This window comes from Lycium barbarum, chromosome 5 (assembly GCF_019175385.1).
Source record: "Lycium barbarum isolate Lr01 chromosome 5, ASM1917538v2, whole genome shotgun sequence".
NCBI classification, from domain to species: Eukaryota; Viridiplantae; Streptophyta; class Magnoliopsida; order Solanales; family Solanaceae; genus Lycium; species Lycium barbarum.
The window spans coordinates 139,579,804-139,605,554 of NC_083341.1; the positions used below are offsets into that span (position 1 = coordinate 139,579,804).

General features: G+C 34.9%; 1 protein-coding gene, 2 long non-coding RNA genes and 3 pseudogenes across 4 annotated transcripts in view; 1 reads left to right on the forward strand and 5 right to left on the reverse strand.

Annotated features, from left to right (window-relative positions):
• The window catches only part of LOC132642825 (uncharacterized), a 39,700-nt gene extending 14,400 nt beyond the window's left edge, over positions 1–25,300 (reverse strand). Inside the window, exon 1 of the mRNA XM_060359850.1 lies at positions 25,210–25,300. The gene's annotated coding sequence lies outside the window, so the exon portion shown is untranslated. The remainder of the gene's footprint in view (positions 1–25,209) is intronic.
• LOC132639912 (protein SUPPRESSOR OF GENE SILENCING 3-like) lies at positions 327–2,366 on the reverse strand (annotated as a pseudogene).
• Positions 2,540–4,287, forward strand: LOC132639913 (protein SUPPRESSOR OF GENE SILENCING 3-like; annotated as a pseudogene).
• Positions 4,289–9,928, reverse strand: LOC132641883 (uncharacterized). Of its 2 annotated transcripts, XR_009583015.1 has the most exons (8): positions 9,275–9,928; positions 9,101–9,190; positions 7,938–8,791; positions 7,684–7,832; positions 7,318–7,575; positions 6,327–6,463; positions 6,065–6,172; positions 4,289–5,010 (listed from the first exon to the last, which is right to left on the reverse strand). It is a non-coding gene; the product is annotated as an uncharacterized LOC132641883 (long non-coding RNA). The 2 variants fall into 2 exon arrangements; XR_009583014.1 differs by having other exon boundaries at positions 4,290–5,010; positions 9,101–9,927.
• LOC132641882 (F-box/FBD/LRR-repeat protein At1g13570-like) lies at positions 13,774–14,776 on the reverse strand (annotated as a pseudogene).
• On the reverse strand, positions 21,587–23,126 carry LOC132642824 (uncharacterized). Its single transcript, XR_009583352.1, has 2 exons — positions 22,087–23,126; positions 21,587–21,984 (listed from the first exon to the last, which is right to left on the reverse strand). It is a non-coding gene; the product is annotated as an uncharacterized LOC132642824 (long non-coding RNA).
• Positions 25,301–25,751: the final 451 nt, after the last annotated feature.

The window sequence follows — 25,751 nt, forward strand, 5'->3', positions numbered from 1 at the left end:
CATATTGAGCTTATCAAAATCCAAAAAGATGGAGTGAGCCTTTCTCCTGGTTGTGCATAAAGTCTTCAGCTGTTAGGCAGTATTTTGTAGTTTTCAAGTCTTCAGTAAGTACGTTTTTTCATGAAATCATACTGAAACATTACTGGTAGAGGATAGATCAAATGTCCATTGCTCTCTCACAAAAGTAGCATACTTGTATCAAGTTGATCATAAACAGTTTCAATAGACTAAGGAATAATCAGAAAGGAATTAGCAAAGATATACTACAGAATCCTTCAATTACCATGAAAAGCCATACATTTAAGTGATCAAACATAAAGGTGACAGGCAGGTTTCACAACCTGAAAATAAATAAAACTCCTGAAAATGTCTAAATAGCAACTCGAGTGCATCATTAGTTCAAGGCATATATTAATATTTTTTGGATATAGCTACTAGAATCGTTTCTTCAGAATCAACATAACACATGGTCAAACTAGAATATAAAAGTTTGTGGAGCATCGCAACTTCAGCAGAAGTAGTACTCTATACCTGCTCAGATTGCATTGGGGAGTACTTCTCCATCAGCTTAGCCAGGTCGAGGTCAAATTTCTTCTCCAGTGCCATCGCCTCTTCCCAGAGTTTGCGTTTTCTCTCTTCATGAGCTCTTATCAGACTTTCCTTCTCTTCCATAAATGCTTTCATTTCTTTAACCCAGAGTTTGATATATTTCTCAACTTTCTTTGCCTTGACTCGATAATCCTCAACAGTTGAGGAAACATTCGCAAAATATTGTTTGAACATCTCACGCTATTCCTTTCTGCTCAAATTTGTCTTCCTCAGCAATCCAAGCATCGTAAATCATTTTGAACTGATTCTTGAAAAATTGCTCTTGATACTCCATCTCTTCTTTGTTCTGTTCACAGTGCATCTTCGTTTTCAGCCTGATGATCTTGATCTCTTCTACTGTCTGACGGTGCTTTTCATTCACCAGACTAAAAGTTTCTTCAAGAGCTTTAGCTTTCTTTTGGTTCTTAGCGGCTTGATTCTTGAGCCATACAAGAAGTTCATTATCCTCCCACATCTGCCTTGTTGGATTTCAAATAGTTTCATTATACAACTTCATCTCGAACTTCAACCTTGATTTCCCATGTGAATGCTGGTTGAAGTTGTCCATATCTCTTTTTTGTGCCATGTAACCATAAAGTCCCCCCAGGATAAAAGAAAACTGGATTACATTCTCACGCGTCTCTATCTCTACCTTCTTTAGAAAACTGCTCATTGAGATGCAGAGCTTACATGTATCCCACGGCAGTGGCCTCAAAAACCAATACATTGATGCCATGATGGCCTCCTAGACCAAATGAATGTCAAACATTCTTGACAGCAGCAAAAGAGCTGAAATAGTTGCGCAGCTCCTGATTTCTCATCCAATCCACTTGTCATTATCATCTTTCTCAAAAGCTGTTTTCATGACAATCACCTTTGGTGGCCACACTATTTCCTTATCTTTGGATTCGATGCCATCCCAACTTCTGTACACCTCACCTGGAGGTACAATAGAAGTTCCCCTCTAACACAGCTCCTCCTCCAAAAGTTGAGCGAGCTCTCTGTGTAATTTAAGCCTTGATTCACCTTTCGTTTTTGTGTGGGCTTATTTATGTATTATGTCTTAATTTTATATTAAACTTAATATTGAGTCTGCACATTTATTGCAATCTTTGCATAGTTTCGTTTTGTTTTTTTCTAGTAATCCTATCGAATTGTCAAATTAGACGCTGCTCATGATTCTTTTGTAATTGAACTATAGTGAGACTGAATGGGTATGCATTATGAGTATTTTCTTTAGGGATCGTTCTTGCACATCCCCTTACTTTACAACAGTAGATAAATTTTCTTATTTCAGTTACCACTGTTTAAGATTGAAGCTAAATCAAAGTTGTTATTGACCCTGTTGTATTCACAAAACTGTAATCACTAATGTCTCTTGAAGTAAATCAATGAAGATGTGAACTAATACATCTGGTAAAACTCTGAAGAAAAGATAATGGAATTCACATATATTTACGCTAATAGGAAAGTGAATATATGATAATACAATATTTCCTAACAATATGGTTGTTGAACAAAAATATAAATATTAGGTGAAAATAGGTTTCTTTATTGGAGTTAAAGAAGTGAGAAAACTAAGAGGAATTTTAAAAGTCTACATCATTTGTGCGTCATGAAAGGAAAAAATCAAGAGACTAACGTTTTATGGGAATCCTTTATACTCTATTATAGTTATTATTTTCCATTTTTTGCCTCTGATCTGTATATTACAATTATGAAAATGTAGCGTAGAATAAACGCTAGCTTTAGATTTACAAAAACTTATAACCTTCCATTTCTTAATTCTACATAATTAATCCATTACTATTTATGGTCTTGTGAACTAAGATTTGAAGTGGTTGAGGGGATTAATACAAAGAGGTATATAAGACAAAGTAGTGAGGCCAGCAAGTTCAATTCTCAATCTTCCATCTTTGGCACCGGACCATCACTTTAATTTCTTCCAAATATGAGCTCCAACAGCAAAGGTGCCTAGAAGTCTTCTAATTCATCAATAAAGCAGAAAGCTATCTCTGAAACAAGTACTGTTGATGAGATAAATGTAAGTGTTGGAGATTTGAGCTTCAACTCTGATCAAAACGATAGATGGGTTGTGTGTACTAGAAAGTCCAAGAATATGGGTGGAAGTAGTAGTTCTAGGAAGAAGCCATGGATTCCTCTGAATACCATTTTAGAATCTTGGGGAAACAAGAATAGTACTCAGGGTCATCCAAGTATTATTCAGAAATTGGGATTCCGTAATGATGTTGGATCGTCTAAATCCCCTGTCATTGATGAGGATGTTAAGGCCTATGAGTCCGATGAATTAGATTTTCCTGATGACGATAGTGACGAAGATGAATTTCAGAGTGATGGCGACTTTGATGATCACTCAGATGTGAAATAAATGAGTTATGAGGCGCGCAAGAAGAGTCATTGGTTCAAGATCTTTTTGAATTTCTCGACAATTTGATTGTTACCCAGATTAATGATCTTGAATGACAGTGGCACTGCCCTTCTTGCAAAGGTGGTCCAGGAGCAATTGTGTGGTTTATAGAGTTGCACTCATTGGTCTCCCACACAAAAACGAAAGGTGGATCAAGGCTTAAATTACACAGAGAGCTCGCTCAACTTTTGGAGGAGGAGCTATGTTAGAGGGGAAATTCTATTGTACCTCCAGGTGAGGTGTACAGAAGTTGGGATGGCATCGAATCCAAAGATAAGGAAATAGTGTGGCCACCAAAGGTGATTATCATGAACACGGCTTTTGAGAAAGATGATAATGACAAGTGGATTGGATGAGAAATCAGGAGCTACGCAACTATTTCAGCTCTTTTGCTGCTGTCAAGAATGTTTGACATTCATTTGGTCTAGGAGGCCATCATGGCATCAATGTATTGGTTTTTGAGGCCACTGCCGTGGGATACATGTAAGCTCTGCATCTCAATGAGCAGTTTTCTAAAGAAGGTAGAGATAGAGACGCGTGAGAATGTAATCCAGTTTTCTTTTATCCTGGGGGGACTTTATGGTTACATGGCACAAAAAAGAGATATGGACAACTTCAACCAGCATTCACATGGGAAATCAAGGTTGAAGTTCGAGATGAAGTTGTATAATGAAACTATTTGAAATCCAACAAGGCAGATGTGGGAGGATAACGAACTTCTTGTATGGCTCAAGAATCAAGCCGCTAAGAACCAAAAGAAAGCTAAAGCTCTTGAAGAAACTTTTAGTCTGGTGAATGAAAAGCACCGTCAGACAGTAGAAGAGATCAAGATCATCAGGCTGAAAACGAAGATGCACTGTGAACAGAACAAAGAAGAGATGGAGTATCAAGAGCAATTTTTCAAGAATCAGTTCAAAATGATTTACGATGCCTGGATTGCTGAGGAGGACAAATTTGAGCAGAAAGGAATAGCGTGAGATGTTCAAACAATATTTTGCGAATGTTTCCTCAACTGTTGAGGATTATCGAGTCAAGGCAAAGAAAGTTGAGAAATATATCAAACTCTGGGTTAAATAAATGAAAGCATTTATTAAGAGCTCATGAAGAGAGAAAACGCAAACTCTGGGAAGAGGCGATGGCACTGGAGAAGAAATTTGACCTCGACCTGGATAAGCTGATGGAGAAGCACTCCCCAATGCAATCTTAGCAGGTATAGAGTACTACTTCCGCTGAAGTTGCGATGCTCCACAAACTTTTATATTCTAGTTTGACCATGTGTTATGCTGATTCTGAAGAAACGATTCTAGTAGCTATATCCAAAAAATATTAATATATGCCTTGAACTAATGATGCACTCGAGTTGCTATTTAGACATTTTCAGGAGTTTTATATATTTTCAGGTTGTGAAACCTGCCTGTCACCTTTATGTTTGATCACTTAAATGTATGGCTTTTCATGGTAATTGAAGGATTCTGTAGTATATCTTTGCTAATTCCTTTCTGATTATTCCTTAGTCTATTGAAACTGTTTATGATCAACTTGATACAAGTATGCTACTTTTGTGAGAGAGCAATGGACATTTGATCTATCCTCTACCAGTAATGTTTCAGTATGATTTCATGAAAAAACGTACTTACTGAAGACTTGAAAACTACAAAATACTGCCTAACAGCTGAAGACTTTATGCACAACCAGGAGAAAGGCTCACTCCATCTTTTTGGATTTTGATATGCCTACTTGTGCACACCCGAAGTTGGACGCATACATAAAAAATGAGGTCAAGTTTGAGGGCCTATTTATGTATTATGCCTTCCTCGATCTGGTCAATGACCATCTTCGCAAGTTTAGCACAATGGACAAGGATGACTTTTATTAAGTACATTTCAGTCCTTGTCCCCTTGAAATTCCTTGACTTCACTGTTCGAATCATATTTAGAGCTTCACTCACTTCGTTTTCTGTCTTTGACAAGCAATTAAACAATTCCGCTGTCAACCTAACAGAAAGAATCATATTGTACCAAGTCAGTCAACCTCCACTTCTGAAGATACATATATACATAGAATTGTACTTAGTGGCCAAGTCAAAAAATTTGTCAACTATATCCAAAAAATTTGTTAACAATCCAAATGCTCGCTGTTGTATCAAGATTTTGGCGTGCACCACCTCAAATAGAAGTTGTCTCATTTTATGCTTAATGGGTTAGCCACAAATATCTCTGGCTAGTTTTCAAGCACAAGTTTCAAAAGTCTTTTTTTTTTCTCTTGATGTTCATGTCCTGTCAATCAGTGTCATGTAAATTGGGATGGAGGGAGTATTACTTCTTTTGTACTACAACAACAACAACACCATACCTAGTGAAATCCCCCAAAGTGGGCCTACAAGGGTAGAGTGTATGCAGACCTACCCTGGTGGGGTATTACTTCTTTTATAATTAAAAGCTAGTAATTGTATTGCGCAATGCGCGGTATAATTCTCAGTTAATTTTCAATTGTCAAATTCGTTTTCCATATGATTTTATTAAAGTTTAAAACATTGTAATTTAATATCAAAAAATGAAAATTAATATGTTATACTATTTGGTGATAATGTATAATTTATGTTTAGAAATTAAATTAGACAAAAAAGGTTTTTGTCATTTATTCATGAAAATAGACAGTTCGGAGTTTTCTTCAAAATTTACATACTTTCAAAATAAAATCATACCTTATACTAAGCAACCAACCTATTTACTTAGAAAATTTTAATGATTAACTTTCACCTTTATTTATAAGGATTCAATTTCCCACTTTGTGATTCGCTCTCCCATTTTTTCTTCAAATTTAACCTACTTATTTGGGAGCCTTAATTTGCCACTTTCTAGGATAGGTAGTATCTTCCTCGTCCTAACTCACTTTTGGAAACTTTGTGACACAAATATCCCACTTAAGCAATCAATTAATGATTTCTAGATTATAGGATCATATGTGCATGTTTCATAATTTTAAAGCAAAAAATTAAGAATTAAAAGAATAAAGAAAAATTCATGAAGAATTATTGCTAATACTTACTCAAATTATCCTAGGGTCATTGTAGCAAAGTCCAAACCCTTTGTTTCAGGATGATAATAATGATATGCTATCTGGGGGACATAAGCATCTCTCCAAATGTTATGATGACTGCGACAAGAATCTCTTATTAGTAAATTAGTAAATGACATGAAATTAGAAAAAAAATTGAAGGCACTTGCATGCATACTCATGTTTTAATGTGCAAAAACCAATCTACGAATACCAATCAAGAAGCTACAGAGATGCAGCAAAATGTACTTACTTAAACCATGTAGGAATAGGACTATAAATCTGTCAATCAGGACAAAAGCACTTTTGGAAGTCTGCAAGAATTCTGCAAGCGCCAGTCCAAGATAATGCTTGAATTGCAGCAATGCATTTACTATCTTTTATCAACTCCTGCAATTACGATAAAGTGGGATCAAGTTGTAACCATCTAAAAAACTGTAAGTTGTAACTACAATTTTTAATTTTTATGTTAATCTCGTTTTTTCGGGATTGGCAGTTTTTTTTTTTTTTTTAAACTTTTTTTGGTGATGACACTTGGCATCACCATATTGTTTTGCCCCTCCTATTCTATATAGATAGATAGATAGATTTTTGGGGATGTATTCCTTGATACATGATAGTGACTAGCTGATCATTTGTTGGCCGCAGCAATTAAATTCTCCTTTTGATTTAATGGCTTTGGAGTAGGCTGCTTGTGAAGGACTCAGTTTAGAGACCGTTATGCATGGTGGTTAGACAAGGGTAAGATCTGAAAGCTAATTTACATTGTGCATAAAATGATTAATAAAATACTTAGTTTAGTTTAATGACATGTAAGTATCTCTTACTCCTTATAAAAAAAAAAGTATTTCTTACTTTATTTGATAAAAGTAAACTATACGACTTTGAAAAATATAATACACATGTGAATAATAAGTGGAACAAAATATTCATCATGCCACGAAAAACAGAATACCTCCAGCAGAAAAATGAGATTAAGGAAACAAAATATTAAAAACCATAGTGAATAATAATAAAGGAAAAATTCATATCACTGCTGCAGACATAAAATTCTTAAGAAAAGAATCCAAGTTTGCCACAGGCACATGACCAAGGTGAGGATTAACACAGAGCAACTCTTTGAAATAAGCAACCACATAATAATTCATGTCGAATTCTCATTGCATAAATTAGCAAAAACATGCATTAAATGTAAAATTCCTTACCATTGTAAAAAGAAATTCATAAAGAGACAAACTAGTCACCTTAACAAGTATAAACAACTTCTACTTCAGGGGATGCGCGCCGAAACGAGTTTAGCACATCGGAGATTTTGAGTTTGTCAGCGTCATCAACTTCTAGATATGGCTCGACTAGCATTCTCACCAGCATAGGAGACTTGGCTAATAGAAGCTTGATAAGCTGCATCTCAGGCTTTGAGCCTATAATACTTGTTAGCTGATCTTCCCGGAGGTTATTAAATGTCACATCTGAGAAAGCTTCCACTTCAAGGCATTCTAGTGCTGGAATATCATCGTTTTCATTATTCACCGAAGCCCCGACTCAAGTTATTTGAGGATACAAAGTATGAAAATAAGAAAGAAAAAGGAAAAAGTCGAATGATTTAGAACCTGGATTTCCAAATATCGTAAAAATGGGAAGCTTCTTATCAAGCAAAGAACACATGAGATCACATCCAATTCATCAATATAAAAATCAGCTGGGCAAAGACGTTTGATGTAGTTAAGATCAAACGGTAGCCTTATCGGAAGTTCCCCTCCTGCAGCCAAGTATTAGGAAGAAAATACAAATGACTCAACGCCCAAAATAGATCACATCTACTATGAAAATTTGCATAAAAAGTAAGTGTTGAAAGCAGATTTACCATCAAAATACCGTGATTCAACTTGAGATGCTCGAGAGCAGGAGCAGACTCAAAAAACTTGGCAATATCACATATTCGTTGGCCCTCATAACATTCCATATCCGCAAGTGGAAGTTCTGTCACAAGAGGAATATACTTCTAATAGATGGAACTTATTTCACCTGCGAATTTAAGCACCTCAGCCTGGGAGCATTAATTTCAACGACGCCACTTAAATCTGAGATGTCCAGCACCAACTACTCGAGTCACACACAATGAGAGATTAAACTTTCAAGAAATTTGGATGTAATTGTGACGCGACGTAATTCCAGGCTAATTAACTGATCGAATCCTTTGAAGGCTGGTGGAGGAATTATTGAACAGTATTGGAGAGTCAGACGCCTCAATTGAAAACATGTGAAAAGTGAAGTGGGTAACTTGTAAGGGTCACCCTGCTAGAAAGTTTAAGAACAAGATGCTGAATGCCATTTCTAGAAAGAATATATCAAGTTGTCAATGGTAGGACAAGGCATCCCTTTAGAACTAAAGGAGAGGTCAAACTTAGTAATTTGGTTCGGTATGAAGGGTCAAAGGGTGGTAGATAATGTTAGTTCATTTGAACATAGGTGGTATTGAGTCCTTCATTAATATCAATTTTTTTTAGATCAAGCGTCAGTTCTGGAAGTTTGCACCAATTATACCTCCATTTTTTTGATAAGACGCTTGTCCGCGTAGCATCTCGTAAAGGCAAATACAAAAGGATATCATCTATTACGTTCTCAGGAAGGCTACAAAGTATATCTAGAGGTGCAGTTTGACAACCATGCTTGTCACCCCTAGTAGACATTGAGAAACAATGAATCTCCAAGAAATATCTGCAGAAAGTAAACAAGAATATGAAGCAAGGAATGTCCAAATTAATCAGGACAGAAAAGTAACCTCAACATGCTACAACTGAAAGAAGGAAAAGAAAAGACTGCTAGCAATAACACAGTACACATATACAACCTCCTAGATTATTAAGATTTATTATTCAAAAGGGAAAACAAAAACATCAAAGTTATTTCTTTTGCTAATACTAAGCTTTAGAAACTCAAAAAAAGGGCAGCCCGGTGCACTAAGCTCCCGCTATGCGCGGGGTCCGGGGAAGGATCGAACCACAAGAGTCTATTGTACGCGCTTACCTTCCATTTCTGCAAGAGAATGTTTCCACGGTTCGAACCCCTGATCTCCTGGTCGCATGGCACCAACTTTACCAGTTACGTCAAGGATCCCTTCAAGCTTTAGAAACTCACATTTACAGAAAACAAGATTGAAAGAAAAAATAATAATACGGAAATACCAGTTGCACAAGGTACCTGCTATCTCCCACCAATACAGGTACTGGGTAATTTTGTTCACAAAGTAACAAATGAAGGACAAGAACAAGTGAGAAACTTATAGAACCGAATCGAAGGTATGACGTTGAATTTTTTTTACTCAACACTCAAATGTGAGAATTAGTCTAATTAACTCTCAGAAAGCAAAACCTGACAAATATTTTGGCACAGAGGTAATTAACTCTCGGAAAGGGAAAAGTGACAAGTATCTTTGGACGGAGGGAGTAACTAGGATGAAGTTGTATAAAAAACTTGGCTTAATTAATTTTCATAGCATTTCTTGTGCTTTATTACAATTAACAACAACAAGTTCAATGGACATGCCTCTCATGCTTTATTGAACAGAAGATTTCTATAAGTTTTCCCATAAGAAACTATAAATCTGACAAACTTGTACTTAGAATTCGATAACAAAAACTAGAAAGATAAAAACTCAAAGAAATTTTTAAAAAAATTCTTAGAGAAATATTATTGGAGGACATAAGAAAATGGTTTAACATAATAAAAGAAAGAAATTACGTAGAGATGGAGGGAGAGAAAATCGTACAATTTGATCTGGAAAGACAATGTGAGGAAACTCATTGCATAAAAGTGACGGAGAAAGAGAGAAAATTGAGGCTTAATGAACTAAGGTGGTTACCAGATAATTAAGGTGGTTATAATTAATTAGGGTTTGTTTAATTGTAATTATTACATTTAAAATCTAGTACAAGTTTATAGCCCACAGAGGTCTATTAGTTGGTTATACAACTTTTACCTACTTTTTGGTGGGAAACAGTTGTGTTTGGCTAATTAATTTAAAAAACACTTTTGAGCAGCAATTAGTGTTTGACCAAGTTCTTAAAAGAGATTCTAATTATATTTTTCTCAAAAGTATTTTTCAAAAAAGTGCTTATAGGGAAAAAGCACTTTTTAGTTTATGAAAACAACTTATGCTTCTCCCTAAATGCACTTATTTTCTCCAAAAACCTGGCCAAACATGTCATTATTTAAACTAAACACTTTTTGAGAAAAATAAGCACTTTTGGAGAAAAATAATTCTAGCCAAACTTTTTAATTGCTGCTTAAAAATGTTTTTTAAACATTTGGCCAAACACAAAATACTTCTCTCTAAAAAGATTTTTTTTGAAATAAGCGCTTTTCAAAATAAACTACTTTTAGAAGTTTTGTCAAATAGACTATCAAGGTGCCGCGTGCATATTCTGCCTAGTTGTTTCTCATTCCTTCCACAACAACGGAATTGGTTCCTTTTTTTTTTTTTTTTACTAGTCACCCGCATTGAATCAAAAAAATATAGGTTAAACAGGTCTTAAATATTTGTTAACCATTCAATTGTTGTGACACTTTCTTGCGGCTTAAAAATTAATGGGGGAATGAGACAGACCTCTTCTTGTATGTTTGTGCTACAATTGACTGCTAAGTTTTTTTTATCAACAACCAGTTTTAATGGCAATCTCTCTGATTTGTGCATATGTTTCTCCTTAATTATTGCTTTGGTTGCTTCTGTTATTGTTCATACGGACTCTTGATCAATATGACTAACTGTTCTAAGAAAGTTTGTTAGCTAATCATATGTTGCATAGTGGATGCAAATAAAAAGTGAAAATGTCAACACGACCTGGCCCCAAATGAGCTTGATATGGTTGGCTGAATGTTGCACAGAGGAAACCTGGTTCTCAGAGGGAATATCAATTACAAGTTTGTCATTATCAAAAAGGGAGAAATTGATGAGCTATGACATTTCATAATTTTGATGATTTGACAAACATGTCAAGGATCAGGTCCCCTGGGTACTGTACGTTACACGACGGCTGTAAAGTTGTGACACTGTTTCGACAGGCAGTATCACAGCAACACAGCTACATGCATGCTAATAACAAAAGACCAGCGTAAACGTCTCTATCCAGGTCACATGCCTCTCACATGATCCTCACATGCTCTCATTTGAGTTCCTATTTAAACAACATGTTGGCATTGTTTAACCCATCACTAGAAAACCTAGAAATCTAGATCTATACAAGTGTAGCCGTCATAGTTCTCTTGGTGCTTTCAAGAACAAAGCTAAGACAAGTTCAAGGACTAGATCTCAACAACGGAAGATGTTTTGAGTCCTAGAATAGTCTAGTCTTTGTCTTTGTGATCTCTACATTGTAAACCTACACTTCTTCAAGAAGGGCTTTGTAGGTGTTTTGTTTATATCAAGCTTTTGTTGTAAACACTTGACTAGAGTTAGTCATAGTAGTGTTAAGGTTCAGCTAGAGTTAGTTGAATCAGTTTGGCGCTTGACTAGAGTTAGTCAAGGGTGTGCTTGCAATAGAGTTATTGGAAGGGGAAAGATTAGTGGTCTAATTCCTAAGTTGCAAAAGCTTGTAATCTGAAACATTGCTCAGTTTAGTAAAGTTAGAAATCCTACTGAGGTAGGTCGTGGTTTTTAATCCATTGAGTAAGGTGTTTTCCACGCAAATATCCTGCCTTATTTACTTTCTATCTTTATCTGTAAAAATAGTTCAGGGACCAGGTCCCTTAGGCTGTTTTGGTGAACTCATAGGTTCTATCAGCAGCAGGAAAAAACTAATCTTCTCATTATTGACGCATCACATTTTGATTGGTGAATTTCTCATAATTGCTGTTGCCACGCAAGTAGTCATTTTTATGGAATTGATTATTTGCGTAGCTTCTAATTCTCCAAACATTAGTACTCTTGGCAAAAGAGGAAAACTGACTTTGGAAACAAATACTTGCTGGCATTCACAGTTCCAAATTACTCTGCAACGAAGAAGTTTTTAGAACTTAATGAAAATTTTCTCAAACGGTATACCATATGCATTGAAATAAAACGTTAAAGAGACAACTATAACTAGACTAAATTTGGCTCGAGCTCAGTCATACTGTAGCAAATCTCAGATGGAATTGGCTCGAGTTTGGTTAGCAACATAATTGAACTTTACTGCAACTCAAGTCACCTCTAAGAACTGCAGCAAGTTCGATTGAGCGAAGCTCGATGTCAGGCCTCTCAAAATGCGAGTTGACTGATAACAGAAGTTAAATCGACAATATTATTAACCTTAGTCTATTGATTTATTAATTAATTTAGTTTACCAAAACATGCATTCCAATGTTTTTTTATTTTTAGTACATACAACAATGTTTTCCGTTGGTTTTTCATTTAATTTTAAATCTATGTTGAAAACCAATATATCTTGTTTGATGTAGATATTGTCGCTAACATGATCTCACCGTTTACCAATATCTCGATGATTCGATTATCAGAAGCATCCTTAGATGTCAGTCTCTCCACTGCAAGATTGAATGCTTCGACACAATCTACTCCAATTAGATCAAAATGAAAGAGATTAAAACTGAGGGCAGTTATATTATCGCATACAATGGATAGTTACTGTCAAGTGATATCGAAGAATACACCCAGAAAAAAGTAGATAAAATAACTTAAAAAGACCATAACGTAATACATATTTTGAAGTCAGTTAACTGGAAGGCTACATATGGGCATGGAAAACAGAATAAACTCCATTAGATATATACATATTTTAGTATTCAATCTCGTGGCTCTACCTTAAAGACATGAAAATATTTGAAGTTTGAGATAAACAGCCACAACATCAATTCATTGTAGCAGGTCTCATTTCAAGCACAACATGTAATGTCAAAACACTTGGCATTGTGATACCAAAGTTGAAGAAACCATCCACATTTGCTTACGGCAATTACACAAAAACACAACATTATACTGCTATACTACTGCATCAGCATTCACTTCTACATGTTAAAAAATTAAGATCAACATCAAAAACATTTTACCCAAAGATGATGACTTGATTGAAGAAGCGAGAGGATACAACAACTTCAGCTTTAGGTGATGCACGCTGAAATTTTGTTAGCTCTCTATGTATTTTGATTGTTGCAGGTTCTTCAAGACACCAAGAGGCGTCAATTATAATTCTCACTAGCACAGGAGACTTGGCTAACATAAGCTTGATAAGCTGCATCTCACGCTTTGAGCCCATAATATCTATTTGCTGAACTTCCCTAAGGTGATCAAATATGACATCTGAAAAAGCTTCCACTTCAAGACATTCTCGTGCTGGATTATTATTATCAATGCAATCAACCACCTAAGGAAGATTAACAAAGACCCGCCTCTGTAAACTTATTGAGGATAAAATGTAGTATGGAAATAAGAAAGACAAAGGAAAGTCAAAAACCTGAATTTCCATATACTGCAAACATGGGGAGCTTCTAATCAAACATGGGGAGCTTCTAATCAAACAAAGAGCACATGAGATGATGTCCAATTTATATAGATACGAACAATGTAGGAAGCCTTTTTGATACAGCTCCACCCGCTCTTGCAAAAATCTAGGAAGATGATGCCAAAATCAGGATGACTCAAACCAAAAAAAATGTGCAATCATTGAAAATGCATACCAAATAAAGTGATGAAGCACATTTACCTCGACACAATGGTTATCCAAGTGGAGTTAGTCAAGACCAGAAATAGGCTCAAAAAACTTGGCAATATCAAACTTTCCCGACCTCTCACGATATTCGCAACACCGAAGTGAAAGTTTAGACAAACGAGGAATAGTTTTCAAACAGATACAACTTATATCGCCAGTGAAATCAAAGTATTTCAGCATGGGAGCATTAATTTCAGTAACACACGAACTTTCTGATATTCCCAGCACCAACTTATCAAGCAACGGGCAACTAGAAATTAAACTTTTGAGAAATTTAGAAGGAATTTTGACGTTAGATAATTCCAGGCTGATTAATTTATCAAATCCTTTGAAGGATGGTGGAGGAAGCGACATTAAGCAATTCTGAAGAGTCAAATTCTTCAACTGCAAACATGTGAAAATTGAAGAAGGCAACTTGTATTTGTCAGCCCGGACCTGAAGTTCAAGAGCAAGATGTTGAATGTCATTTCTAGAGAGAAAATATATCAGGTTGTCAATCTTAGGATAGTTCTTAAAATTAGGAATGGAGAGGGTAAACTTAGTAACTGGTCCTTCGTGAAGGGTCAAAAGGTGATAAACAATGTCTTTAATCTAGGAGTAGGGTCAGAACTTTGTGAAAGGTTCCAAAGAGATTCATCAAGTTTCAACTGTGGAAGCCTGCACCTTATATATCTCCAAGTCTTAGCTAAGATGCTAGTCCTTACAGCTTCTCGTAAAGGAAAACGCATTAGAATGTTAAGGATACTGAGTATATCCAGAGGAACACTTCGGCAAGCACGTTTTTGACCACTAGGAGACATCTTGAAACAATAATTTCCAATTGAAATCTGCATAAAGTAAATAAGATTATGAAGATAAGGAAAAAAAATCCTAACAAGATAGAACTGTTATTCACATAGAAATATCAACGTACACCAACTGAAATAAAAAAAAATGGAAAAAAGACCACTGCTAACAATAACACACTACATTAATAGCTATGTTGCTCGGACTCTTCAAAAATGTTGCCGCACCGATGTCGGATTCTTAAAAAATGTACTACTTTGGAGAATCCGACGCGCACCTGTCAATATTTTTAAAGAGTCCGAGCAATATAGAATTTCAATAGTTCAAGAATCTAGGAGATTATTAAGATTTTTTTTTTTATTTTTTTTTTAAATAAGGAGAAAACAACTCTTCTTTCTTTCACTCTGTAGTATACTTTAGAAACTCACATTTATAGCAACAAGATTAGGAGAAAAATAATATTCCCTCCGTTTCAATTTGTTTGTCTGATTTGACTCGGCACGGAGTTTAAGAAAGTAAAGAAGACTTTTGAATCTTGAAGTCTTAAACTAAAGATATGTAGAATGTACTAAAATGTCATTTAACCTATGGTCTTAAACACACCATATGGAAAGTTGAAATTAATGAGTTTCCAAAAAGGAAAGTAAGACAAACAATTTGAAACAGAGGGAGAAATAGTCATACCAGATAAAAACTCAAAATTTTCAAGTCCGTATGTTACTAAACAATTAGCTTTACTTTTAGTTTTGCTTCCTCGCTAACTTGTACTAATTTCAATAAAAGCATCTCTTATTGGTGGAGTTTAAAATGTTATTGCTACAATACTTTCAATACGACTTCTCCTACGTGACAATGATTTAAGAGTTCTTGGCTGCCAGAGCAACTGAAGTACCAATGAGGCTTCCCTTTGATCTAATTAAATGTGTCAAACATTTTTATCTAGCTGATATTTGCCTGGAAAAAATTGATTTGGTCTCATGTTCTCTTTGCATGATAAGAAGCTTCCCATTTCTACAATATTTGGAAATTCAGGTTCTCTTTCTTATTTACTCACTTTCATAGACCTTATATCCTCAATAAATGCTGACATTTGTTGTAACACCTCGTGCATTCGGGTTAAGATTTGTATTATAAGATGGGGGTATAATGAACCCAATTTTAGTAGTGTATAAATGGTGTTTGAAACCCAATCAAAACTTGAGAAGAGTCTTTGGGCAAAACAAAGTTGAAAACCACTCTACGGGGCATGTTTGCAAGTGAGTTTATAGATGGCCTTACTTCCAACGACCATAACCCTATTATTAATTTGGAATTTGGGAAAACTTTCTTGATGAAAGTTGTAGCCCTTTGAAATAGCTTTCCAACGGTATATTATGGCCCTCAAACGGACATCTGTGCAAAGAGTTATGCCCATTATACGACAGACTGTCCGAGCAGAAGAATTTTGACGGACCATTTGACGGTCCGTAAAATATTTATACGGTCCGTCAAATGGTCACAGAGAATGATATTTCGTTGGTCAGTTTTACGGTTCAATTTTACGGTCCGTAAAACAATTATACGGTCCGTAAAATTGACTCAGACCACCGTAAAATGAGCACAGAATGTCCAAATCACTGGAATGGTTTTACGGTAAGTTATACGGTCCGTAAAACCATTATACGGGACGTAAAACACACCGTAAAATGAGCACAGAATGTCCAAATCACTGGAATGGTTTTACGGTGAGTTATACGGTCCGTAAAACCATTATACGGAACGTAAAAATGGGCGTAGAATTGCCCGATGGGTCAGATTTTAAGATGTTAATAAGAGACCCAAACCCATTTTTTTTCATTCCCATTTCTCCTACACGACTCAAGGGTTCTCTAGAGCCATCCAAACACTTCATATGCAAGAATCCAAGTGAAACAAAAGATCCACTTCATCAATCCACCAAAACTAAGTGTGAGAAACACATCAAATCCATTCAAGTCAAGAAATTCCATAGAAGGTGGAACTAGGGTTTTGTTCAAGTGAAGCATTTCAACTCAAGGCTTATTCCTACAATAACTAAGGTAAGTTTTATGATGTTTCCTGATGATTAAAGTGTTGATAAGTTCTTGGGAGAATAGTAAATGGGTTTGATAAAGAAAATTATATGAACTATGCTAGGGTTTTTGGATTGTTGACTTGGGATTGTTGTATTCATATGGGTGATGAAGAATGATGTCAATTACATCTAATTGAGATTGTAGAATCAGCTAGAAGTAATAGAATGGGGATTGGGGGAAGAAAACACCATTAATGAAGGTTGTGGAGCTTCATGCCCACCAAGTGTTTGATAAAATGCTTAGATGAACAAAACATGAATATTGTTGCTAATATAGAGTCCCTATGACCTGTATTGCTATAGATTAAAGTTGAAGGGATTGAAGGACATTGTGATACACTCAAATGCAGGAAGTTAAGGTATGTATAACTTCCATCCACATGTGGGAATCTCTATGTTCTTCCCCATGATCCGTTTCGTAAAATCCATGAAGTTCAAATCCTAGGGCATTAAACCCAACATATTGGTAGCCCGTAATTATGTATTTATGTGCATGAATTTTGTATCTATATTAAAGGTGTCAACCGGTTAAACTGTAACCGGTTTAACCGGTAACCGGAACCGGTTAAACCGGAACCGAACCGGAACCGGTTATACCGGTTAACCGGTTCCGGTTAACCGGATATTAATTTACCGGTCCGGTTCCAAATTTTTTTTAACCGGAACCGGTTAAACCGGTTAAACCGGAACCGGAACCGGTTAAACCGGTTAAACCGGTTAAAATTAAAAAAAAAATAGTATATATATTAAGTATATATTGTATATATAGTAGATATGTATACATAGTATATATATTAAGTTATACTTATATATATATATATATATATATATATATATATATATATATATATATATATATATATATATATATATATATATTAAGTTATGCATATATTTAGTATATATATTAAGTTATACATATATATAGTATATATATTAAGTATATATTGTATATATAGTATATATATTAAGTATATATTGTATATATAGTAGATATGTATATATAGTATATATATTAAGTTATACATATATATAGTATATATATTAAGTTATATATATGTATATATAGTATATATATTAAGTATATATTGTATATATAGTATATATATTAAGTATATATTGTATATATAGTAGATATGTATATATAGTATATATATTAAGTTATACCTATATATATATATATATATATATTAAGCTATACCTATATATAGTATATAGTACATATATATACATATATATAGTATATATATTAAGTTATGCATATATTTAGTATATATAGTATATAGTACATATATATACATATATATAGTATATATATTAAGTTATGCATATATTTAGTATATAGTACATATATATACATATATATAGTATATATATTAAGTTATATCTATATATATATATATATATTAAGCTATACCTATATATAGTATATAGTACATATATATAGTATATATATTAAGTTATACATATATTTAGTATATATATTAAGTTATACATATATATAAGTATATAGAGTATATAGTACATATATATTAAGTAGTATATATATTAAGTTATACATATATATAGTATATATATTAAGTTATACATATATTTAGTATATATATTAAGTTATACATATATATAGTATATATAATAAGTTATACATATATATATAAGTATATATAGTATATAGTACATATATATATAAGTATATATAGTATATAGTACATATATATAAGTATGTATAGTATATATATTAAGTTATACATATATATAAGTATATATAGTATATAGTACATATTTATATATAAGTATATGTAAGTTATACATATATATGTATACGAAAAGCACTATTCTGTATTGGTGACTTGCTGTTAGGCTGTTAGTCAGTAAATATTTAAACTTTAATTATAAAGTTGTATAACATATGAAAATATAGCTACAATATACAAATAAATACTATAATATATATATATAATACAAAAAACAAAAAAAAAAAAGATTTTAATCACTCCAAACCGGACCGGTTCCGGTTTGAGGTTTAAAACCGGTAAACCGGAACCGGTTAAACCGGAACCGGTTAGGCGGTTCCGGTTTTGGAACCGGAACCGGCCGGTTTTCTAACCGGTTCCATAACCGGTTCCGGTTCCAACCGGTTGACAGTACTAATCTATATTCGTTATTGTATTCCTAATCTTCCATTACGGTTATTAGGAAATCCTAGCTTAATCCATGAATCATGAATTCTTCCTCATGTGTTCTCATTATGTTTATATGAAACTTTATGATTTCATCCAGCTAGTTACAAGCATGTTTTCAAGACAAGTATATATATATGATTTCGAACTATTGTTATTACTCATGAACGAAAAACATGTTTTGCAAGACTATGACAAGTTATCTTATGAAACTATACAAGCAAGTTATGATTCATGAAAACCATGTACAAGCAAGTTATGATTCATGAAAACCATGTACAAGCAAGTTATGATTCATGAAAACCATGTACAAGCAAGTTATGATTCATGAAAACCATGTACAAGCAAGTTATGATTCATGAACACTATGTACAAGCAAGTTATGATTCATGATATACCATGGGCAGCAAGTGTCACTATTTTTCATGTTCATGTTTTGGGAGTTGCATTAATTACCGAGGAGGGCTTCAGATAGCCTGAAACTACGTAGCCACCGTAGGATGAGGATCGCTCCACCCATGTTCCGGACGATCTCTCATAATGATTGGATCCTTTCATATTTTATCAAATCTCATGTTCCCTGGCAAGGACTGAGTGTTCTGCTGGCGGGACGCAAGCACCAGACCATGGATCGGTTATAAGTTATTGCTCTCCCTACTTATCATGTTTTTACTTATGTTATATATATACATATGCACTCATGCCCATGTTCATGTCCAGGTTTTCAGTTTCAGTTCTTATCATGTTATTTCATGTCCCATGTTGTTTCTTTCGGTTGCTTTACATACCAGTACATTCAATGTGCTGACGTCCCCTTTTATTGCCCGGGGGACTGCATTTCACGATGCAGGTACTGATATACAGGACGACACATCTGCTCAGTAGGACAACATTCGTATCAGCTTATTGGTGAGCCCCATCTCATTCGGGGTTTAGTCAACGTTTATTTTATGATTAATTATGCATCTAAAGGTATGCTGGGGGCCTTGTCCCAGTAAGTATGTTTTCCAGTCAGACTCATGATAGAGGTTTCATAGACTAGACAAGTCAGTTATATCATGTCAGACATTTGGAGTCGTATAGCCATTTTGGCTCACTCATGTTTAAACAAGTATTTTATTAAGTATTATGACTTAACATGTTTTATAAAGGCTCATCATGCATTCACGTTATATTCCGCATATGTTATGTATCATGATGATTCAGCAAGCCATGTGGTTCGCTCGGTCACATGCAGTCAGGCACCGAGTGCCGTGTTACGTCCAGGCCATGGTTCGGGGCGTGACATTTGTTTCTTGTTAATCCGATCTTAGACTGCTGATGATAATGATGATGATAACAACGACAACAAGAACAACAACAACCATGACAATGATGATGATGATGATGCTGACGATCCTGCTCTAGAAGTGGAACATTTCGCAGATGTAACATTTGATCACCACAGGGAAGTTAGGCTAGGACAAATTTAGGGAACAAACCCTGAGAAGCAGCTTATCAAGCTTTTGTCAACCAAGTTTGCGATACTAGTGAGAATGCTAATTGAGTCATGGCTAGAAGATGACTCTCTTGATACAACAATCAACATACTGACTAAGCAAACCAAATTTCAGCAGGCATCACCTGAAGTAAGTTGTATATAACTTGGATAAGCAACCATATTAAGAACCTTAATTCTCTTGAGCTAAAAGTACTTTTTCTCGACAACTTTATGCCTATAAGGTAGAGAGATATGGTGATCTGAAACTAGTATGAATTTAGTAGTTCGTCTTCTGCCTAGTACTGCTATGCAAACTTTTTTAAAGAAATTATTCAATATGTGTGTGTGTGTGTGTGTGATTCATTTACTATGAAAACACCGATAGACGGCCTTACTCTTTTACTATGAAAACAAAAACTTACAGCCACTCTAGTTTTGCTGCTTCAATCTTATCCTTGCATTGTTACATAAATAGGAATATACGAATTGACAGTAGAAATAGAAGAAGATAATTTTTTTGCGTTGATGTGACAGTTCATTGAGAATCCTACGTACACTCATGATATATAGTTCATGTGCCTTTTTTCAAGTATTCCAGCATTGATTTGTTACATACTACATAAGTATATTTTATGGAAAAGAACAGATAGAAAGTTCAACAAAATGTCCTTTCAAGAACCCAAGAAAGAGGCTCTTGATATTAGTAAAGAGGTTTGAATGATAAAGTCTTTCCCTAAAATTTTGTAGTATTTCAAAACTGCCTTTTTTATGAACCTTAATTATTGGATGCTAAGTAGATATTATAACTGCAACTGTTCCCTGGAATGCTTTTATATGCTACACAACTGTTCTGTATCTGTTGACATTTTCTTCAAGTAACAAGAGCACATTAAAAATCAGCTTTTCCATACTTGAATTTTCGAACTAATCATAGAAACAATGGTTCCAGACTTGGGAAGTTAGTTACGTTCTATGACAATAAAACTGCATTGAAATAAAGAGATCGCAGGGGGTTAATCCAAAAGTTAACAGAAAACAGGATATTCTACTACGTTTATGCAGACTTAAATTCATCATGCATTGCTCCTCAATAAAAAGAGAACATTGAGAACATTGCTCATGAAGGAACACTTTGAGCTTCAATCCTAGTAGGATTTTGTGCAAGAAGTGTCGACTTACTACAATTTAACCAGAACATGAATTTGATTCAAATTGATGTACGAGCACACACGCAGAGTAACCAAAAAAATAACTTGAAAGAAACAACCACACAAATTAATTCATTTCGCAAGTCTCATTTCATAGATCAGTCAAGAACATGCACTAAATGTAAAATCCCTTAGCATCGTAATAACAAATTCATAACAAAACAAATTAGTCAGCAAAAATCATAAACAAATTCTACTTCAGGTGATGCACGCCGAAACGAATTTAGCACAACAGGGATTTTGTTTTTGATTGTTTCACTAGCATGATCATAATCTAACAAGGTAAAGATTAGCAGTCTCTAGCATGGGAGATTTGGCCAACAAAAGCTTGATAAGTTGCATCTCAGGGTCTGAGCCTGTAGTACACCTTAGCTTAACTTTCCTAAGGTGACTAAATGCCACATCTGCGAAAGCTTCCAATTCAAGGCATCGTAGTGTTGGAATATCATCATCTTCATCATGCATCTACGAAAGATAATCAACAACCCAACTCTCTAAACTTAGTGAGGATTAAAAAAAATATAAAAATAAAAGAAAGAGAAAGGAAAGAGTCAAATGATTAAGAACCTGGATTTCCAAATATTGTAAATATTTGGAGCTTCTAATCAAGCAAAGAACACACAAGACCGCATCCAATTCCCCCAGATAAATATCTTCTAAGCAAAGACGCTTGAGACAGTTAAGATCAAAGGGAAGCCTTGATGGTACTTCACGTGCTGCTGCAACCAAGAACTAGGAAGAAAATACAAAATTACTCAAACCCCAAAACATATTCCATCTATGAAAATGCTGAATGAAGTGATAAAGCACATTTACCTTGAGACTATGGCCTATCAATTCGAGATATTCAAGATAATAGAAAGACTCAAATCAATTTCTTGACCCCACATGATAATTTTTATGACAAAGTGAAAGTTTTGCAAGATGAGGGACACTTTTTAAACATATAGATCCTTCAGCTTCGGCGAAGTCAAAGGCTCGCAGCATGGGAGCATTAATTTCAATGACATTGGAGTAAACATTATGATTCAGCCCCAACTGATCGAGCAAAGGGCAATTAGATATTAAACTTTCAAGGAATTTGGAAGAAATTGTGATGCTACATAATTCCAGGCTAATTAACCTATAAAATCCTTTGAAGGCTCGAGGAGTAAGTTGTATTGAGCAATATTGGAGAGATAGATGCATCAATTGCAAACATGTGAAAACTGAAGAAGACAATTTGTATTGGTTATAATAGGAGAATGTAAGATCAAGATATTGAATGCCATTCTTAGAGAGGTAATATATCAACTTGTCAATCTTAGGAATGGTCCGGCATGAGAGGTCAAAAGATGATAAATAATGTCAGTAAATTTGATTGTAAGAGGTATCAAGTCCTTTGTTGTTCCCCAAAGTGTTTGATCAAGTTTCAAATGAGGAATTCTGCACCATTTATATCTCCATTTTGTGGATAAGATGCTTGTCCTCACAGCATCTCGTAAAGGCAAACATATAAGAATATCATCAATTACATTCTCTGGAAAGCTACCAAGTACATCCAGAGGTACACTTTGACAAACATGTTTTTTGCCATTAGGAAGCATTGTGAAACAAGAATCGCCAATTAAAATCTGCACAAAGTAAGCAAGAATGTGAAGATAAGAAATATCCAAACTGAAAGCAGAAAAAGAAAAAGCTGCCCGCAATAATACATCATCAATCTAGGTGACTATTTTAAATGTTATTCAAAAAAGAAAGCTCAATATAATAAGCTTCAGAAACTCACATTTACAGCCAATGCCGAGGCAGAGGGGTTTAATTGAACTCCCTTTGATGAAAAAGTATACATATATATATATATAGGGCAAATATGATTTATATATATATATATATATACATTTTTTTTCCTTTTTAATCTGCTCAGTTTATTCCTTGCTCCGCCACTGTTTCAAGAGTAGGAGAAAAAATAAAACCAATATTTGTCATATTTCAAACACAAGATCGGCAGTACAACTTTGGCAAGATTATGTAGGCTTGCACAGTGTTCATAAGACAAACCTAGTAACAAGAGTCGTAATTCAAAAGTTCTTCCATAGTACGAAGACTCTATTTGTATCCACACTAAGATTGATCTTTGCTATCAACTTCTTGATTAGCGAAACTCACAAACAAATTGGATCAACAATATTATGAGGATTTTTTCTCAAAAAATATCAAATCACAATAAACAGAACAAGAAAATAATTTTTTTTGTCAATGATATCTTCTCTTTTGATACTAACACACTTTCATAGTGTTTTTCTCATAATAAACTTGCTATGAACTTTTCCATCGCCCTTTATGTAACATCACCTATCAACCTTTTGTTCTATTAAGTTAAGGTGTCGATTTGCTTGAGGCAGGAGTTTAATGCCAAAATTAAACTAGGAAGTTTTCGTTGAAATTTCGAATCTCAAGGCCAAGCCTTTTTGGATTTTCCATAAAGTTCATCCAATTTAGAACTGGATACTTGTCATGTTGTCTTTTGCACGGTTTTTTAAGGAAACGTCAATTAGAATTAGAATTTGACTAATTTACCTTATTCATTATTTGATCTCCATTTGATATTATTTTTTCTTTTACGATATTAATCTCTTTTCACATTTATTAGAGTAAGAATAAAAATGAAAAAGTAATTAAATTCTATCTTATTTTAAAATATAAATATTTTAAGTATATTTTTTTAAGTAAACATAACAAATAAATGACATGGCGAAATAGCAAATACAACAGTTCAATAGCTAGATTAGATCTCAGGCTAATATAAAAAAAGAAAGAAAATTGTATGGTTTGGCTACTTAACCTTTTGAAGAAAAGCAATAATATGGGGTCCATATTTTTTGTTGTACAATAATTCCATTTGCTCCCACTAATGGATTGTTACGCATGTGGCAATAAATCCGTCATTATTGACTTAATGGAATACTTTGAAAATGTCACGACCCAACCCCGTAGGCCGTCGCCTTTTTCGGAGGCATCACTCAAAGAAAAACAACAACAGATCAAAACAGAATCATCCTAATAGCACAGTTCTATCGCACGATCTAAGATCAGAAGAAAAGACAACATCCTAAATGTCCTGTAGCCTCCTGTTTATAGATGTGGAGCACAACACACCGATAAACAAGACTCTACTAGACACGATCTGTGGACACTCCGAGGACAAACCTCGCTCTGATACCACTTTTGTCACGACCCAACCCCGTAGGCCGTGACTAGTGCCCGATCTGGGCACCCGAACCCATCTATCAAATATTATCTCAAATTCTATCAACTCATTCTAGTATATGGCGGAAGCCGACAAGACTTTATTTCAAATTTAGGTAATTTCCAGAAAATTTCGGCCGAGTTTCCTTTGTTTTATGGACTATCCAATATACCCTGCATGCAGAAAATACCAACAAAAGCCACACAGGGCTAACCAAGCAATATATAAACATATGCGGACCGGCCACCTCGGCGTATAGGATCGCCCAAACAACATATGCGGACCGGCAACCTCGGCGTATGGGATCGCCCAAACGACATGTACATACATCTATACAGAAAGACCCTAACCCACAAACATGTCCACAGACCTCTAAACAGACCGACAGAATCATATGACGGGACAGGGCCCCGCCGTACCCATGAACGAATATATACAAATGCACTAATAAATATATATACCAAAAGTATAAGCTCCGGAAAGAGAGGAGCACTCCGAATAGCAGAAAGGGTGTCCTAAACAGGTGGATCACCAGGCTGTGCGTCTGTACCTGCGGGCATGAAACGCAGCCCCCGGAGAAGGGGGTCAGTACGAAATATGTACTGAGTATGCAAAGCAGAAGGTACAGAAATAAATCTGAATAATAATCAAATCAGATATACAGAAAATAATACATATCAAAATGTTTATTTCCAAAGTATAAATTATGCATAGGGCACTGGAAAATGTGGTCGCCCGCCTGTCGATGGCGCCACAACACAGCATAACACCAGAAAGTTTCAAAACTCCGAATCCCCGTCACACATCACAACACAGCATAACGCCAAACACAGCATAACGCCAAACATAAGTGGAACCCGGCCCTCGAGCGAGGAGCACGGTGAACCATAAACACAGCATAACACCGGAATGTATCAAAAAGCGCACGACAACAGAACCGGCCCGGGAACCGGCGAACGATATCATAGTAGGCACGAGCGGAGTAGTGAGGAATCATATGCAT